General features: G+C 37.9%; 1 protein-coding gene across 3 annotated transcripts in view; it reads right to left on the reverse strand.

Annotated features, from left to right (window-relative positions):
- The window catches only part of LOC129732061 (phospholipase A1 member A), a 48,366-nt gene that overhangs the window by 2,841 nt on the left and 26,230 nt on the right, over window positions 1-19,295 (reverse strand). The gene's annotated exons all lie outside the window — the stretch shown is intronic.

A 19,295-nucleotide genomic window follows, 5' to 3' on the forward strand; every position in this document is an offset into this window, starting at 1 on the left:
GTATTTAGCAACTTCTCTGATACTAGATCTGTTCAGTCCAACGAAATATCATATGGACAAAAATAGGTCGTTAAATCAATAAGAACTCACCATTGTAAACCAGGAAGAATGTCAGAATGTTGATGATAAACAAAATAGGCTTGCAAATGGGGTATGAAGACACTCAGTAGAAAGAAAAAAAAACACGAATTAATCCACCTAGCGGTGAGACCCAGCCTTTCTTATTCGCACTTTACTAGTCGTTGAAACAAATTTGCCAAAAAACTTCGAATTTTTCGAAAAAAATACATCTTAACAATTTCCACTGGATTCATAGTTTTGTTTTTTTTAATCAATAATAATATGTTTGACACGGCACTATACTGGATTCATAGTTCATTTTAAATAATAAAATAGGGTAGTCAACAATGCAATACATCCTAGGATTGCCAAATACGATCCAATAGAGGTATTTCCATTCTTTGCGTTCCAAGAATAGCGATGTTATATTTCATGAATGACTTTCATAATGAAAAATGAATAATGTATGAAATTTGAAGTAATATTTCTGAAATGAGTTGTTCTTAAGAGGTAGTAAAATGAAAGAAATGATTCCCAATTTAGAACAATTCAATTCCTAGCAACGCCGAGAATAATTAACTAAAATAAAAATGATGTTGAGGCCACATATTTTATTCTAAGCAGTAAATTTTGAACAGTCTATGGGTTACTTTTCTTTCCAAATTTTTTGAACCACATATTAAATTAAAATGAAATAAATTACTTTAGGAGACAACCATTTCATATAACATCTGTTTTGTTCAAATAAGTTACATAATATTTCAGATGAAAGACTTTCGTTATTTTTTCAATTTAATACATAATGGTTAAAGTAAGTGTCTGGCTGATCCAGCCTACTCCGAGGAAAGTGAGTGAATTTGAAAAGACTTCGGAGTAAATTAATTTTCATGCGAGTTAAGAGTTTTGAAGAAAGCCCGTTCATTTTGGTTCATAAAGGACAAAGTCACAGTCTAAGTACAGTGTAAATAAATGGTGTTTCATGTGGTAGCTGGACCTTTTATGTGACACTAATTTTGTGAAAATTGATCCAACCATCTCACAGTGGTACGAGAGCTCAAAAACGTGAACTTAATTCATTTGCTCTCCAAATAATGGTTTTATTGACATACTATCTTCCGAAGATATTTAGTATATAAAAAGGCTCAAGCCATGACAAAAAGTTTTAGTTCGAAACTCAACCGCTAGTGGCGCTGCAAAATCTAACTTTTTAGCCTTACGTTTTATAGAAATGGTGTCTTCAGCAAAGTTGTAGATCAAGTTATTACAAAAAACTTTGTCGAAGTCACTTTTCTTCTAATTCTTCTTGTTTTGGATATATAACGTCTCTTATTAGACTTGTTTTTAAACTTAGTTTTGTTCAACATATATTTGTATATCATTGAATATCATATATTTGTATATTTGTATATCACTGAAACACACAACTTTGTAGAAGATACGAAACAGATAGCTTCCACACAAATCGAGTTATTGCCAAAAAATGTTAAAAAAGCATTTTTTTTGTACACACCAAGAGCACAAAATAGCAAAAACTAGCAGACGAAACCTGCATAGAATGAAATATTATCATAATCACTCTACATTTCGTTGTTTTGCTTTCGTCTTGATTAGACGCAAATTGTTTATCTCCGTTTGATTCGCAAAATAACAATACACGAGTTATCGTACGGGTGTTTTTTTTGTCGGTCAGTTCTTGTGCTGCGCGATAACAATAGCCTGCAGTTTATCGGCAGAAACATCTTCTGCACACTGGTAGGGGCAGGCTACCCCGCCAGTGATCTGATACGCAGCTGATATATCAGCAAGAATAATTCTCCCGCACCGCTGTTACCCCGCTAGCAGCACGGACCATCATACGATCGAGCGAGTGGAAGTCAACTACAAGTGGCATCTACAAGGTCGAGTGTAAGAAACGGCCACTGTGTCACAACACGAAGCTGGATCGTCATTGTTTGTTCTGCGGAGACACTCGATCAATCCAACTATCAGCCGTGAGGTCGTGACTTAGACGTTCGGTGAAGTATTCACTTTAGAATTTTTATCATTATTATTAATATTATTATTATTATTGTTATTATTATAATTATTATAATTACTATTGTTATTATTATTATTATTGTTATAATTATTATTATTATTATTATTACTATTATTACAATTGTTATTAGTATTAGTATTACTGTCTTTTTTTTTATTTTGACCCATTGTAGTTTGAAAAATTGTTTTTAAAATTTAATATCAACTACTTGATATATACTTGATATATGACCCCCCCCCCACATTCGAATATTTATCGTTTGTGTGCGGTAGAGCGTAACGCTCCCGCAAAATGGACGACATGCAGGTGCAACTATTCCTGGATGTGGAAACAAATGGGGAAGAGATTGAGATCTCCCCAATACCTTCCCCGCTACCTAGCCCCGTACCAAAGGTACCGGCAACACGGGTGAAAGCTTACCCAGATGCTTCGAAAGGTCCGTTCGTAGTTTTCTTTAAGCCCATAAAGAAGCCTCTTAACATAATACAAATAGGCAAGGACCTGGCAAAACAGTTTTCGGACGTAACCGAAATTACAAAGGTTAGACCGAACAAACTGCGAGTTGTCGTGAGTAGCTTGAAGCAAGCAAACGCAATTGCTAGCTACGAGCGCTTCACGAGAGAGTACCGCGTGTACATCCCTGCCAAGGACGTGGAGATCGACGGTGTGGTTGCCGAAGGAAGCCTCACGGTCGATGACATTTTGCGTCACGGGGTTGGCTGCTTCAAGAACCCCCTGATTCAAGATGGAAAGATACTGGATGTCAAGCAATTGCATTCAGTATCCATCGAAGAAGGGAAGAAGAAATTCCTCCCTTCTGACTCCTTCCGTGTAACATTCGCCGGATCCGCACTGCCGAACTACATCTCTTGGGACAGGGTTCGTCTGCCTGTACGCCTGTTCGTACCGCGGGTCATGCATTGCCAAAACTGCAAGCAGTTAGGTCATACAGCCACCTACTGCTGCAACAAGGCACGCTGCAGCAAGTGCGGAGGCAATCATGCTGAGACCGCTTGCAGTGAGGATACTGAAAAGTGTCTTTTCTGCGAGGGAACTCGGCATGACCTTTCGGCGTGTCCCGCGTACAAACAGCGCGAGGAAAAAATTAAGCGTTCCCTTAAGGAACGATCAAAGCGCTCTTTTGCAGAAATGCTTAAGAGGGCTGAGCCACCCTCGACAGGAAACATCTTTTCCTTTTTGCCAACCGATGAGGGTACATCTGACGATCCCGTCGAAGGGTGTTCTTATGCCTTGCCAGAGGAATCTAGGAAGAGGAGAATGCTCAACTCTCCTAATCTTTCTCGCAAAGGTCGTAAGATAACCCCTAGCGGAATGACTAATAAGACAACACAAAAAGGAAGCGGTGAAGAAAAACCGAAGCAAGTGCCCCCCGGTTTTAATTTCAAATCAAACCAGGAGTACCCACCGCTTCCTGGGGCACCAAAAACACCTCGTGCACCCATTTCTCGATCAGAAGACATAAAAGAAACTGGGTTCATAAAATTCTCTGATATTGTGGACTGGATATTTAAAACATTCAACATACCAAAAAAAATAATAAATATAATAAAATAAAATATTCTTCTTGCCCTTCTCCCTACAGTGAAAACCTATTTGAAGCAACTCACAGCAACTTGGCCCTCTCATTTCAGCTATCGTATCTTTCGATGACTAATACGTCGGAAGAGGTTAGGAATTTTGTCACTGTGTTACAGTGGAACTGCAGAAGTATAATCCCCAAATTCGAATTATTTTCACATTTGATAAACACATACAATTGTGATGCGTTCGCACTCTGTGAAACTTTTCTCAATTCAAATGACCAACTTAATTTCCACGATTTCAACATCATTCGTCGAGATCGAGACTCACACGGTGGAGGGGTACTTTTAGGGATCAAAAAGTGCTATTCTTTTTTCAGACCTCCCCTCGATCTCGAAGATTGAAGTTGTTGCCATTCAAACGAATATGAATGTAAAAGACCTTTGCCTTGTTTCATTATATATTCCCCCATCCACGCGGATTGAACAGAAACAACTCCTTGATATAGCAGAATTGCTTCCCGCACCTTTTTTGATTTTGGGAGATTTTAACTCTCTCTGTTCGCTATGGGGGTCGCTGTACGACGACAACCGATCTTCTTTAATCTGTAACTTGATCGACGACTTCAATATGACAGTTTTGAATACTGGGGAAGCGACACGTGTACCTAATCCTCCAGCACGTGAAAGCGTGCTTGACCTATCCCTCTGCTCGACATCACTAGCGTTAGATTGCCAGTGGAAAGTAATCAACGATCCCCACGGTAGTGATCATCTTCCAATCGTTATATCAATTGCTAATGGTTCAACTCCCCCGAACCCAATCAATATTTCCTACGACCTTACACGTAATATTGATTGGAAGTGTTATGAGTCTATTATAGCGCAATCTGTCTAGACTCATGAGGAACTTCCTCCGGAGGAAGAATACGCGTTCTTAGCTGGCTTGATAATCGACGCCGCGACTCAAGCTCAGACGAAACCGATACCCGGGGTAACGATTAGACAGCGCCCTCCCAACAAATGGTGGGACAAAGCGTGCTCAGACCTGTACGCCCGAAGGTCCGCGGCGTATAAGGACTACCGGGAGTACGGCACTATCAACCTGCTTCGAAAGTACGAGGCACTGGGCAGGCAGATGAAGAGCTTAGTAAAGGCGAAAAAACGCGGGTACTGGCGGCGGTTCGTAAACGCGTTGTCGAGGGAAACAGCAATGAGCACTCTTTGGGATACCGCCAGGCGCATGCGGAACCGTGACGTTTCGAATGAAAGTGAGGAGTATTCAGATCGCTGGATACTCGATTTTGCCAAAAAGGTCTGTCCGGACTTTGTACCGGAACAGAAAACCTTTCGCGACGCGTTATTAGTAACTACGGAAGAGCCTCCATTTTCGATGTTGGAATTTTCAATAGCTCTCCTGTCGTGCAACAATAAGGCTCCAGGGTTAGATAGAATAAAATTCAACCTGTTGAAGAATCTACCCGACTCTGCAAAAAGACGCTTGTTGACTTTGTTCAACAAGTTTCTTGAGCTAAATATTGTTCCGCATGACTGGAGGAAGTAAAAGTCATTGCTATTCGGAAACCCGGAAAACCTGCCTCTGATCACAATTCATATAGGCCGATTGCGATGCTCTCTTGCCTCCGGAAATTAATGGAGAAAATGATCCTCTTACGGTTAGACAAATGGGTCGAAACAAACGGGTTACGTTCAGATACTCAATTTGGCTTTCGCCGGGGCATAGGGACGAACGATTGCCTAGCGTTGCTTTCTACTGAAATTCAACTAGCCTTTGCTCGAAAAGAGCAAATGGCTTCTGCGTTCATGGATATTGAGGGGGCTTTTGACTCTGTCTCTGTAGAAGTTATAAGCGCGAAACTTCATTCGCTGGGACTTTCATCAAATTTGAATAACTTTTTGCTCAATTTGTTGTCAGAAAAGCATATGTATTCTCACATGGCGATTTGACAACTTCCCGAATTAGTTACATGGGCCTCCCCCAGGGCCTCTCTTATATAATTTTTACGTCAATGACATCGATGAATGTCTTGCAAATTCATGCACGCTAAGGCACCTCGCAGACGAAAGCGTTGTATCCATTACTGGTAGCGAGGCTAGCGATCTGCAAGGACCATTGCAAGATACCTTAGACAATTTGTGTGAATGGGCTCTTAAGCTGGGTATCGAATTCACTCCGGAGAAAACTGAGTTGGTCGTTTTTTCTAGGAAGCATAACCCAGCTCAGCTGCAGCTCCTACTAACGGGTAAAACGATCTCTCAGGTTTTAGTCGCTAAATATCTCGGGGTCTGGTTCGACTCTTAATGCACCTGGGCTTGTCATATTAGGTATCTGACACAAAAATGCCAACAGAGGATTAATTTTCTTCGTACGATTACCGAAACTTTGTGGGGTGCTCACCCAGGAGACCTTCTAAGGTTATACCAAACAACGATATTGTCAGTTCTTGAGTACGGCTGTTTCTGCTTTCGCTCCGCCGCGAACACGCACATTATAAAATTAGAGAGAATACAATATCGTTGTTTGCGTATTGCCTTGGGTTGCATGCAGTCGACCCATACGATGAGTCTTGAAGTGCTAGCGGGTATTCTTCCGTTGAAACATCGTTTTTGGAATCTCTCTTACCGGTTACTAATTCGATGCACAGTTATGAACCCATTAGTAATTGAAAAATTTCGAGACGTTGGTCGACCTTCAATCTCAATCCAGAATTATGACTTTATATTTTGACTATATGGCTCAAGATATTAATCCTTCTTCATACGATTCCTCCAATGTCGCACTTTTAGATACTTCTAATAATGCTATATTCTTCGACACCACCATGAAACAAGACATTTCTGGTATCCCGGATCAATTGCGACCCCAAGAGATCCCTAAGATTTTTTCCAATAAGTTTGAACATGTAAGTTGTGATAAAAGGTTTTACACTGACGGATCTAATCTAGATGAGTCCACTGGCTTCGGTGTTTTCCACGAAAACTTTACCGCCTCCTACAAACTCGATGCTCCTGCTTCCGTGTACGTCGCAGAACTTGCTGCTATTCAGTACTCTCTTGGGATCATCGAAACCCTGCCCATAGACCACTACTTCATCTTCACAGACAGTCTCAGTGCCATTGAGGCTCTGCGATCGATGAAGACTGTGAAGCACACCCCGTATTTCCTGGGGAAAATACGGTGGTTTTTAAGTGCTTTAACAGATAAAAATTACCGGGTTACCTTAGCGTGGGTCCCTTCTCATTGTTCCGTTCCGGGCAATGAAAAGGCTGACGCTTTAGCTAAGATGGCGATATTTATGTAAGACCAATTGCTTATGATGAATTTTATAGCATTTTGCGTCAGAGAACACTCAACAGTTGGCAATCATCATGGAACTCAGATGAACTGGGACGGTGGCTACATTCCATTTTTCCTAAGGTATCGACGAAAGCATGGTTCAAGGGGTTGGATGTAGGTCGGGACTTCATTCGCGTGATGTCCAGACTTATGTCCAATCACTACACGTTAAACACGCATCTTTTTCGTATAGGGCTTGTAGACAGTAATCACTGCGTTTGTGGCGATGGCTACCATGACATCGAGCATGTTGTTTGGTCGTGTACCGAATACTGTGGTGTTAGGTCCGAGCTTATAGATTCCCTTCGGGCCCGTGGAAAACAACCGAACGTACCCGTTAGAGACATTCTGGGAAGCGGTGATCTCCAGTACATGACACAGCTATACGGGTTTATAAAAAACGCTGGAATTAAAATTTGATTTTTTTTTATCTATTTGCTAGATTACAATTTCCGTCATAAAATGAATGAAAATGATACACCATGGTGGAGACACTAAAACGAAGACTCGGCTCCTTCATGTTCACGCAGACCCCTCAGACCAAAACTGCTCAAGTGGAACATCACTGCTTAGACATGTACAAATAAAGAAATCCTGTAACTCAGTATAGTTAAAATCAAAATTGTAACTCCCCTCCTCTCACCTTAAATCCCCACTAGCTCGTAGTCGGCCGCGAGATATAAAAAATGGCCCCCCCTCTTTTCCCTGCTAACTTAGAATTAAAAAAAATATGTACTTGGCTCAGTTAAACATAATTTGTATCGTGCCGTGTCAAATAAACTATTTTTAAACTAAAAAAAAAATAATCACTCTACGAAATCACTTTGATCGTTTGTCCCTTTCAGTATCTTCATTGCCTAAGTTTTGTTTTAAAAACAGCCTTACTCAACGTTTTTGATAACAATACACGTCAAACGTTGGCCAGGTTACTGATCACTGCATACTTTTTCCAAAATGTTATATCATCTATTGCATTGTTCTAATAATTAAATTATATTTTTATGTTTTAATTTTGCTAAAATAAATGTATAAAAATAAAAAGTTAAAAAATTATCTTCACAATTAGCATTATCCTCCTAATAAACATCTAGCCTGTATTTTGCATCACCGCAAAGCTCATTAGGTGGCTTGTTTCGCAAACTGCTAATAACTGGATCTGTTGATTCCAGCTAACGGTGTAGTAAATCAACATTTAAAGCTGTTCTAGAAAACTTTTTGGTGTGGTCTAATCTGTATCTATGAAGGTAATAATTATTTTTCGTTTTCAAATATTTCAGCAAGTTCACCATACCTCTTGATGACTTTGTTCCGGCTTTCTTGTGCCTTCTCGGATAACCAATAGGCCAATAGGGACTAGGAAATGCCTACTAGATTTACAGTACTAAAAAACGATCGATACAGTGAGATCGATTCTCTGCGTGAAATTGTCCAATGCTATAACTAGTTCAAGTTTATGACAGATTCGCCCTGCAATTGCACAATGAACTGACTTTTTGAATTTCATATCAGGCAATGAAGATACTAAAAGGGACAAACGATCAAAGTGATTTCGTAGAGTGATTATGATAATATTTCATTCTATGCAGGTTTCGTTTGCTAGTTTTTGCTTTTTTGTGTTCTTGGTGTGTACAAAAAATGATGCTTTTTTAACATTTTTTGGCAATAACTTGGTTTGTGTGGAAGCTATCTATTTTGTGTCTTCTACAAAGTTGTATATTTTAATGATCTACAAATATATGCCGAACATTGTTACCTCCTAAATGTTACAGTATTTTGTATATTCGAGAAAAACTAATTTAAAAAACAAGTCTAATAAGAAACGTAATATGTCCAAAACAAGAAGAGTTAGAAGAAAAGTGTCTTCCACAAAGTTTTTTGTAATAACTTTATCTATAACTTTGCTGAAGACACCATTTCTCTAAAACGTAAGGCTAAAAAGTTAGATTTTACAGCGCCACTAGCGGTTGAGTTTCGAACTAAAACTTTTTGTCATAATTTGAGCCTTTTTATATACTAAATATCTTCGGAAGATAGTATGTCGATGAAACCATTATTCGGAGAGCAAATGAATTAAGTTCACGTTTTTGAGCTCTCGTACCACTGTGCAGTGTGCTTCTGAGACTTCAAGCGATTTTCCGCTTCGCGTGCTGGGTTTTACTTGCATTGTGTTTGGTTTGGGCTTGATAAATTAGATTTTATCAATTTTGTTCGTGATTCTTAAAATATTTTCGAAAATTTTTCATATTATTTCAAAAACGTTATCAATTATATTTGAGTTTCAAATACGGCAAGTTTGCCTATTCAATTTCTGGGTGTTTTTTCGGTTGCCGTTTCGTTTTACCGATAGCTTACTCCACCACTACAATTTTGAGAAACGATGTATGACAAATTTGTAGGCCTTAAGTAGTACTACAAATTTGCCGAATATTGCAATGCTCTAAGTTTTATGCCTGAAGTGTGAGAGCCCATATTCAGTGCGCTATTCAGCCAATGTTACTTATTACGGGAATTACTTCTCGGTGAAATATATATTTCACTCCCACGCACAGTGGTTCGCTCATAGGTTAAAAATAGAAAAAAAGTTTTTTTGTTTTCTACTTATTATCGATTTCGGTTTTGTACCTGAGAAAGAAGAAAAACTGTTTTTGTTGGCCTATTTTATGATCAGTTAACTTTTGAGCACGAGATAAGGGAAGGTGTTTGACAATTGCAAAATCAGCTTAAACAGTAAGTGTTTTATACATTGTGTATATATCCGCTTAGGAACAAATTCAGTCGCTCCATCTGTTTATTTTTATTATGAACCTTCAGAAAACAGGTATGTTTTGCTATTGCGATATTGTTTGGATAGGTATGTGCTAAACTGTTATCAAAATTAGTCGTGAGAGGGAACGTAGTAATAAAGAAGAGCACCACTCATGTTAAAATTCATGTAAACTTTTAAATGTGTTCCGCGCGAGATACTATCATCAAATTACCACCAAACGAAAGGCTCAGGACACAGGAAAGATTTGGTAAAGGTTCCATTTGCATATATTTGCTGGAAAGTCAATGACAAGCGGCTAAAGATGCTTACTTTTTCGCTTGAATTTTATGTTTTCTGCATAGTTTCTTACCAGGGTTGTGGTACATTCAGCTCAAATTTACTAATTTGTTCTCAAACATTTGTCTATATTCGAATTTTGATATTTGGTGTAATTAAAAACGGGAGGTTTCTGAGACAATATCAAATTCGTCTGAGGATTTTCCAATGATTGAAAAGTCAAACTTTGATTGCTTTGGGGGTTCACTTAACACAATCCGATTGAGCTTAAATTTTGCATTGGGACTTTTTTCGAGAAGGCAAAACTTTTGAAAACTGCCACATTTTAAAATTTAATGGTCAAACTTTTCCCTATATTCTATTGGCACCCTATTATGTATGCATGATAATGGAAATACCAGAAAATTGAAACAAGTTGGATGATTACAGCCCCAAAAAAGGTTGTTATAGTCAAAACACACCTGATTCTGTCTATTTCAGAAGTTTTCAAGAGCAATATTGCACAAAAATGATTTATGACTGCCCTTGCCATACAATTCGAACCACTGTGCCACGCTCATTTCACTTTTTGAAACCTATTCCCGATTCCATCTAAAGTGAGGTGACAAAAACTAGCTCCGTGAAGTGAGATTGACAGTGAAGTGAAAATGAGAATAAGACAAGTGAAATGAGTTTCCCAGCACAAAAATTTCTATGTCTCAGAAAGTGGAGTTTTTCCGATTTTTTATTTGAGATAACACCAGATCTCGACGTTTTATACATTTCTAAGACATTTGGTATACAAAAAAATCCGATATCGAACAGTTCATGAACTTCATCAGTCAAAAAAGTGACACTTTGGCCGTTTTGAGGCACCACTTCCCGAAGTTCGATTGAGCTGAAATTTTGTATGAGGACATTTTGAAGTAGAATACTTCGCTCAGGAAGTTCGGCTACATAGGGATGTGAAATGAAAATCTAAAACTGAAAAAAGTGAGAAATATGTCCAATTTCAAATGCTCATAAATCGGTTAGTTTTCGATGGATTTCCTTCGTTTTTGCAGCAATCGATTAGAAAATCGAAAAATTAGAAAAAATTCCTACCAAATGCATAATATTGCAATTTTATTACTCGAACTATTGTACTATTGAAAATTCTTAAGCCTTGTCAAAACACAAAATTCGACCTCTGATTGGTCGTTATACGATTGCTTTCCCAAGCACGGTCGGCAGATTTATGGACCTAGTAAATTGAAAATTCATCATTTGGCCTATATAAGAGCTTCATCAGATAATAAACAGACATTTCATCGGATATTAAATTGAACAACTGAAATTTGAAGAACACAAATGAATATTTAAAGAGTTAATATTTTCTCGTTTTGCGCTATAATCCAAAGTTAATTATCTTCATCTACATGCATACTCTGACTATTATTACGTGTTTGCGTCGCTTAGTGTTTGGCTACGGTTATGCAGAACGCAAATAACGGCGCGATGCGATTCGGCAACACGAAATGTGTTGAGATGTATAGCTCTACTTTGCCTTGAAAAGAGCTGTACATTTCACCACGGTAAGGCGAATCGCATCGCGCCGGCATTCGCATTCTGCATAACCGTAGCCTTTGTTCCGTTCCCGTTTAATGATGTCGTATTAAATGTGCATATTATAATTCGGCAGCATTCCAACTTCTCATTTGCACAAAATTTAAAAATATTCAATGATCTTCATTCAAAATATCTAACAAAAAGAAATTACAATACTGTAATGAACGGTCAACGTTTATTTACTAGAAAAAATGACTGACACGGGTTATCTTTCTTGTAAAAGTATTCTACTTCAACCTTGCGGTCGTGGCTTTGCATACAACCGACGAAGCCTTTAAGCCCTACCGCTAAACTTAATTCAAAGATCAATTTTTTCTCTTACGTTCCATTAGCTGCAAAAAATCGTTAGTCTCAAAGAGAGTTTCGTTACTGAAAAATCAATTTGCTATATATTATCATTAGATCACAAATCAATCGGTTTTTAAACCTTCCTCATCTTCTTGATATCACTTCGTTCAAAATGGTCGTGAAAAAGATCAACGCAAAACGTCACTGTTCCCATTTTCATTTCAGTGATATGAAACTCATAATAACCCAGATTTCACAGCAGTTGTCACTTTGCGACGTTTTGTAACCTACGTGAGTCCCGTAATAGGATTGTGTTCACTTCACTCTGATTTCACCGTAAACTCTCCCGTAATAAGCACCAATGATCGCGGTGAATAGCATAATGTATATTATATAAATTTCACTCCAAATTCAAAACTTTTTTTACCTTTTTATTAACTCGTGCCAAACTTTCTCACTAAATTGTTAGAATAGTGTATGTTGCTGATGTGTATGTATTTATTGAAAAATAATTGGTGTCCATTCTGTTAAAGCACTCAGAAGCTTTACTTTGTTCCATTTTTCCTCTAATTTTAAACCAACCGTTCTCTTGAAAACGCTATATTTTCCTAACATTCCAACTGTTTGTTAAAATATCTCGCGAAAGCGCTACTAACTTTGTGATTTCAATTAGGTGAGATTGGCTATCTCTTCACGAAAGCACTATCTGTAGTTTTTTCAAACTGATTTGTTAGTCGCTATCGTATCTATTTGATAAAGTTGTTTAAAAGAATAAAAGCTAGTATTTCATACTACTTAAAAGTTCAATTACAGTTTAAGGTTAATTTAAGAAAGTTATCGGTGCTATGTCATAAATCTTCTCGTAGAAACCTTAGTCATATTCGTCATTGTATTTGGTATCTCCGAGCGTTTTTATAAAGCTGAGACAGATGCCTCGATGAAAGCTATGACAACCAATCATTCACAAATATAAACTTTCATATATTTTAATACATGATTCTCTCGTAAACTGGTCGAAGCTTTGCGGAAAAAAGTGCTTCTTAAATTGAAGACTGGAACGCGCTAAACTTGGTCGACAAAAAATCGTTTCTCTCAGTCAAAATTAATAATACAAAAATCTTCTTATTTTTCTATTGGTAGTTCAACTCATATATTTAAAGGAAAAAATGTTCGTTTATTATTTTGCTTTGCCAAATCCAAACTGTTGTGCCTTCCGCTTAAACCCTTCCAATAAATTTTGTACAGTAGTCTTATCGACCTTATTCGTCGCCGAACGGCTGCTAGATTTATTCTGCTGTTCGTTTTCGATGGATTTATTAGTGTTTTTGATATTCCGTTTGACCAAGTCTCAATACTGTTCGATATGGCGGAGTTCTGAACTATTAGGAGGGTTGTGGTTTTTGGGTACCACAACCACGTTTTTCGCATCATACCACTCGATCGCCTTTTTCCCGAGGTGTTTTGTTCAAAATTTGGGTTCGCCACCTTCCACGTCTTAAACGTCGATAACCCGGCTCGTTTCTTGGCCCGCCGCACATTAGTATGGGAGACAATGAGCTTGCCAGTGACGTACCTGATGGAGAGGTTAGGATTCCGCTTATATTTTACTGCCACCTTCTTTATCGTCGCTGCCACGTCCAAATTACAATTGCCGCCGCTTACAGGCGGTCGACAGACGCTCCTCGAACACTTTTGAAATATATGTTACGGTCGATTTGGCCACACCCAGTAATTTTGCCAACTTAGCGAGCGAGTAAGTCGGATTCTCATGCTGCGCGAGCAAAATTTTGACACGCTGTTTCTCTTGCTTGGACGCCATTTTGAAAACTGGAGAGCAGCCGGTGAAAACTCATTTTAGGAACCATTGTATATACACTCAACTTCCAAATGCAACATTTCAAGTTTTTTTTAATGCACTTTTAACCGAAATACACCCTTTTGAAGTCGACCAATTTTTGCGCGTTCTAGTCTTTAGGTTGACACTGAGTTATATTTTCCCCCATTCAAGGGCTGTTTGCAGTGAAGTATAGTGCAGTGTAGTGTAGTGTAGTGTTGTGTAGTGTAGTCTAGTGTAGTGTAATGTAGTGTAGTGTAGTGTAGTATAGTGAACCTTACGTCGTTTTTGTGAGGTTTCATTCTATAGAAAATAAGCTTCATCATAAACATTCTGTTCCAATGAATTAAACGTGAAATCCTGCATTGGGTATATCAAGCATAAGTAAAGTGAAACGGTGATGTCTCAGAAGTAGGCTGGTCCGATCATGATTCAATGCTTCATGATACAAAACAGGAGGGTCAATTTTCGGTCACAATTTTTTTAAAGATAATACCAGATTTTTTTAGTGCATTTTTTGGTCACTTGGCATCGAAAAAACGAATTCGATTTTCCCAATAGCATGTACTTTCTCCTTGGTAGATTCTCGAGGGTCAAAAAATCGTGCTTTGAGACACCCCTAAATCATGTCCGATTGAGCTGAAATTTGGCACAGGTCATTGTTTGGCCAATAAACAAAATATCAGTTTTTAAAATTCGATAACGAGTTTTTTTTCCATACGGTCTTTTTGTGTCACTCACTGAGCATGGTATTTGGTTTTTGATATTTCAATCTGCACCCCAATCCTAGAATGTTGCCGTAAGACGTAATTCTACGTCAAAAATTCTGACTATCTCGAAACTGACTAAAACGCGGAGCACAAACTAGAAAAAACAGAACGTAACGTTGTCGAAACAATAAGTCATGATATATTTATTGACTACCAGCTTGAGCAACTTACTTTATCGTATAATTTAAATCTCTTATTTGTTGAGCGTACCAAACTTCTTCAAACATAATTGCCAAAAACCAACCTCAGGCACCAAATGCGTAATGCATGAGGTATGCTATATGTTTATATACTGCATGGATAGCTTTCAAATTGTTTATTGGTAGGGTCTATCATGTTCACACTGCAAGGTTGTAGGTGACATGAGAAATTCATGGTAAACAACAGAAATTCAAAACCACCACACATATCAGTGGGTCTCATGGTTAACCACGAAAACCTTAACTTGAAAAACTAGTAGCAAATGCAATGACAGGTTAAAAATAGAACCAGCTTGATAAATTTGCGCGGCTTCAAGGACGCTTGCTGCCCATTCGGTACGAGATTTTGGAAAAAAAGTATTTTTCTCTTATTATGTTTTTGTATTGTTATAAACTAAAAATGGAGGAGGTTTACCAGTACTCTGCCAACTATCTACGAATGCAGTTTGTTTGCCAGACAGTCTTGCATAACACGCGCCGTATTTCCGAGCTATTCAGACAGTATCTGCTGACCTCAAGCTACGGGGAGTATTTTAGTCGAGCTAATCTTGAACCTGACCGTCACTTTTTACACTAACAGACGGTTGTTTTGCACATAGTTGCGTTCTCATACTTGGAGCATGCCACTATGCCCAATACACAGACACACACGCATTCATAGTCAAAAGCGCTACATTAGAAGTTGTGTTTTACTGCCGAGTTATTCATCTTGACAATGAAAATTAATTGTTCAGCGTAAAAGTACTTCTAGGCCAGATAGTTAATGAGCAAAACAAAAAAAAGTTAACAGAAAACTCAATCAAGTGATGCGGAATTGCAACATGAAATACGATTGTTTAGCAAACATAAATAAGTACAAATAGTTTTGGACACCGAACTGCTTTAGATATTCGAAAAACTGCTTCTGGCGGATGATAACCGGTTTCAGGGGCGACACTAAAAAGCATGTCAATGCCCAAGTGAAGAATGGAGACGCCAGGTCAGTATCGTACACACCTGCTACCAGCATCGCTTGGAGCAGCTTTAGTCGATTAGATCCACTATGCTAATTTACCGCGACATTGACATGCCGATTTAGTTCTTCTGTAGCCGATCGGCATAGTGGAAAACACTTTCAATGAATACTATACCTATTGCCCAATTTTCGACAACTGACAAACACGATCAATGTCAGCTTTACTTATGCAAATTAGGAGCGAGAATAAAAAAGGCGGGAAGGTTCAGTTTTGCACAAGGGGTACAATAATTCCATACCTCTTATCTAGTGCTGCTCTTGTCAAGCGTGAAAAACAACAATGTTGCATCATAGTCAGTCGCTGCTGATTCACGTAAGTGCCATCCGATAGTCATGTCGTATCCAACAATTTTGCCAGTGCTGCTTACTGACAAGTACCCATGTGTAAGTACACAAGTACTTTTACTTTTTAATGTAAGCCTGAGTTTTCGGTTGGTCGGTGGCTGAACTACTGAGTCTAAGATCCGATTTCGATTGTTTTACATCCGGAGTCTACGTCAACTTTTTTCAGGTGTATAGGGTTTCCTGAATGGTCACTTAACAACTGAAGATGACAAAGCAGACATCATTTACTAGATGAGTGTTCGTTTCTGCAGCTGTTTTATGTTTATAATTAAATTACCCTGTATGTTATTATCTCATAGTTAATGTGAAGGTTAAAAGATGTCATGAGCTGCGTCTGCTGTTAGAAATAGGATCTCTAACATTATTTGAAGAACAGACTCGACAAAAACAATACTTGTTCTTATTCACTCAAGGACTTGAAACGCAATGCAATGCAAAATCTTAGCTATATCTCGAAACCATCTAAAGCGATGTATGTATGTATACTTTTGTGATGTCAGGGAGACAGGGAGTGCTTGCACATTTTTTGCCTTTCTCCCAGAAAGGTATAGCAATCACTAGCAAAACTGAAAGTATAAAAGTGCTCCAAAGGGCCGAATGGCATATATCACTCGACTCAGCTCGACGAGCTGAGAATTTTCTGTATGTGTATGTGTGTGTATGTGCAGATTTTTATTCTCACTCACTTTTCTCAGAGATGGCTAGACCGATTTTCATGAAATTAATTGCAAATGAAAGGTCTTGTTGTCCCGTAAGACTCTATTAAATTTTATTGTAATCGGATTTATAGTTTAGAGGTTATGTATCAAAATGTAAAAATCATGAAACATCATTATCTCGAAAACTACACAACCGATTTGAACAAAATTGGTTTCAAATGAACGGGCTATCTAAAAAAACTCTCAACTTTTGAATTTTATGAAGATTGAACTTGTGGTTCAAAAGTTATGAAAAGAAACATGTTCTGAAAACTGTTTAATCTCACTCATGTTTCTCAGAGATGGCTGGACCTATTTTCATAAAATCAGTGTCAAATCGAAGGTCTAGTTGCCTCATAAAGCGCCATTGATTTGTTTTGCAATCAGACTATTACTTTGCCTGTTATGTTTAAAAATGTGAAATTCAGCTTTTCATAGGAACGTATTCCGAAGACTACTTGAATTTACTTACTTTTCTCATAGATGGCTGACCCGATTTCCACAAAATTAGTGCCAATTAATAAGTCTAGCTGCCTCATAACACCCTATTGAATTTCACTGTAATCGAACTGTAACTTCGTCTGTAATGAACCGAAATGTGATAATCACGAAACTTCATTATTTCAGAAACTACACATCCGATTTGATCAATATCATTATCAAATGAGCGGGCTAGTTAAGGGTTAACTGATGAATTATGATTGAACACATGGTTCCAAAGTTTGGGTGCCCTATACGTTCCCATTTCATTTGATTATATTCGAACTTAAGCAACCGTTATGTATTAAATTGTTAATAAAACAACGAAAGTCTATTATCTCAAAGATTACATAACGAGTCACCTCTCGAACTTACAAATAACAAATTTAATAACAATTTGATATGTGGCTCGAAAGTTATGGAAAAAAAAGAAATTCAAAGACTATTTAAAACTACACCTGCTTTGATCGATATGTGGTCTCAACAGATTTTAAATGTGGTATCGCACTATTTGAACGTTCCAAATCCATTGATTCCTTGCGATGTGTTTAAAGTCTGCAAATGCCCGACGAATCGGCCATAGGATATTATCAAAGTCGAATAACAAATCGTTTAAAATGATTGGTTTTATCGAAATGACAACATCCTCGACTTTCGACTTCTCTACATCGCTTTAAATTGAAATATATTTATATTGGGTGGTATTCGGTCATTTTCAGCAGATTTTCTGGCATCAATCTGACACCGAAAATACCCATTTTGGGAGGAATTTTATTGTTTTCCAGAAACTAAAAGTGGTCGTCTTTAAATTCAAATGGTGACCAGGGTCAATGTTTGGTTTTTATGCATCATCTCGATTACGGTAATATCCATATGACACATTCTACCGTTACGTTACAACGTTTTGACTATTCTGTTGGCATCATTCTAATTCTAACTTGTAATTTTTTCATGAAACCCTTTGATATTATTACAGATTCGGAAAGTAGACGAAATTTCTTATAAGAATGATGTATAAGATATTTGTTTACTTTGTTTATATTACCTTGGGGAGTGAAAATGTAGCATGACGTTACAACGCGCGAGAAATTGAGGTGTCGGGACTTTTCTTACAAAAGTCAAAAACTCTGCTCTGTTTGGAATTTCATAACAATTTCTTCTTCCACGATTTGATAACAAATAATAATCGAACATTTTGCCATGTTTAGAGTGCCTATAACGGGTAACGTCTATATTTGAGAAGCTTTTATGTTTCGTGACGTTACAACGCTCATTTTTCAGCAAGGGGTATTCTCACTCCGTTGTAACGTCACGAAAATATGAACCAGTCGATATCCATTATTTATCACATATTTCTTAGACATTTTCATATGAAATAGTTCAATATCTGATTTTTCCCTTCAGGCCGGAGGTAGACGGCCAGCTGTTCCTGTTCGTGATGTCTTGGCGAGCCGTGACCTACCCTACATGACCCTTATATACGTTTTCCTTAAATCCATCCATGCCCCAGTCTAGTCCCGTTCCCCTCCGTCTACACCCAACAAAACGACAAGAACACGTTTGAACCTTAAGCACAAAACCAGCAACCAGACCCCGCACAATAGAATCAGGACCCAAGGACTACGAGCCTCTGTCCCAACTCACGACATCGTGGCTCAGCAGTACGAATCCATACATGCCATTCGACGATTATCAGACGACCATTGAACAACAAAACACAGATTGGAAATTCCATGCTAGTTTTAAGTTAGACTTAATTTCAGCTCGTAGTCGGCAGCGAGGATAAAAAATTTGCTTTAGTTTTTAAGTCATCAGATATAATTGGCGCCGTTAAACATTAAATTGTATTTGTGCCGTGTCAAATAAATGTTATGTGAAGAAAAAAAAATATCTGATTTTATATATTTCTTCTTCTACTTTATGCACTTGGTTTGTGGGGTTATCCATAAACTACGTAACAAATTTAATTTGTCGTTTAATGTTTGGGAATGCAGAATTTAACTTAAACTTAGAGATTTTCAGTGAAGGAATGTGAGTT

The sequence above is a fragment of the Wyeomyia smithii genome, chromosome 3 (genome assembly GCF_029784165.1).
Source record: "Wyeomyia smithii strain HCP4-BCI-WySm-NY-G18 chromosome 3, ASM2978416v1, whole genome shotgun sequence".
Lineage (NCBI taxonomy): Eukaryota > Metazoa > Arthropoda > Insecta > Diptera > Culicidae > Wyeomyia > Wyeomyia smithii.